Source organism: Suncus etruscus, chromosome 14 (genome assembly GCF_024139225.1).
Source record: "Suncus etruscus isolate mSunEtr1 chromosome 14, mSunEtr1.pri.cur, whole genome shotgun sequence".
Lineage (NCBI taxonomy): Eukaryota > Metazoa > Chordata > Mammalia > Eulipotyphla > Soricidae > Suncus > Suncus etruscus.
Window position 1 is genome coordinate 4,706,582 of NC_064861.1, and position 1,289 is coordinate 4,707,870.

The following is a 1,289-nucleotide window of genomic DNA, read 5'->3' on the forward strand; positions in this document are numbered from 1 at the left end:
CAGTTTGGCATGAATGGTAGAGCCCAGCCAGACCTTACAAGTCTAAGGCATTGGGTTCTGGGTGCACGTGCACCCCCCAATAAAAGGTATGATGCTTGCAATCAAGAGGTATGGTCCCCCACAACAAACAAAAGACACTAGAGTTACAGCTTTCTGGTAATTACAAAATGTAAGTTACAATATTTACTCACGATTAAATTGGCTAATTTTAACCTCTATGAAAGATAATTTTCAGGTTTTAATAAAGGAAAATGAAAACCATTTTCATATTTTAGAGCAGCAGTTCTTAGAATATTTTTACACTCTTAAAATATTTAAGAAACGAAAATATTCTTGTTATATGAAACAGATATCTAATGACAGCAAATAGAAAATTGAAACAAAACATTGAAAAATTTGAAGAATTGGTGTTCCACATCAATTATACAGAGAAAGGGTAGGAACAACTATTGTCATAATTGATCAAAAATACTTTAGGCTGTCCCACCAAAAAAGGTATTAAGGAGCAAAAAAAATATGTATATTATATAATCATTAGAGTCAACCCATGAAAAACAAGTAGTGGCATCACTCTCCACCCAAAAAGAGGGCACCCAAATTTATAAAATAATTATAGACAGAGATCAAGAAAGAGAATGGCAACAATCAGACTATCGAGAATATCAGTGTATATCTCAGCACAACTGTGGAAAGAACAACCAAAGAATTAATGTGAAAATAATGGCATTAATGCAGTGATTTTTGAAGTATGCTCAATAGAAATATATAGTAATTTTTATCCCCAAAGAACTAAATACACGTTATTCTCAAGAATACGTAAGATACTATCATCCTTTAGGAAGAAGATGTCTTAATATGTCTTAATAAATATGTGAAGACTAAAATAATATCAAAGGACTTTATTCTAATCATGACCACATGAGAATAAATATCAATAATTAAAGAAAAAAGAAAAATGCAGCATATGTGGAACTAAAAAAATTAACTAACTTGTGTGTCAGTGGACTCAAAGGATAAATAATACGTTACCTAGAGAACAATAAAAACAAAAACATTAGATATCAGATATTGAGTGATGTTGGCTTTGTAGAATGTGTTTGAGAGTGTTATATATGCCTCAATTATTTTTAACAGATTGAGTAACATAAGTAAAATTTTCTTACAAAATGAATAATTTTAGGGCCAGTGCAATTGTGCAGTGTGTAAGGCATTTGCTTTTTGTATGACCAACCTGGGTTCAATCCCCAACATCCCATATGGTGCCTCAGACTCTGCCAACAGTAGTAATT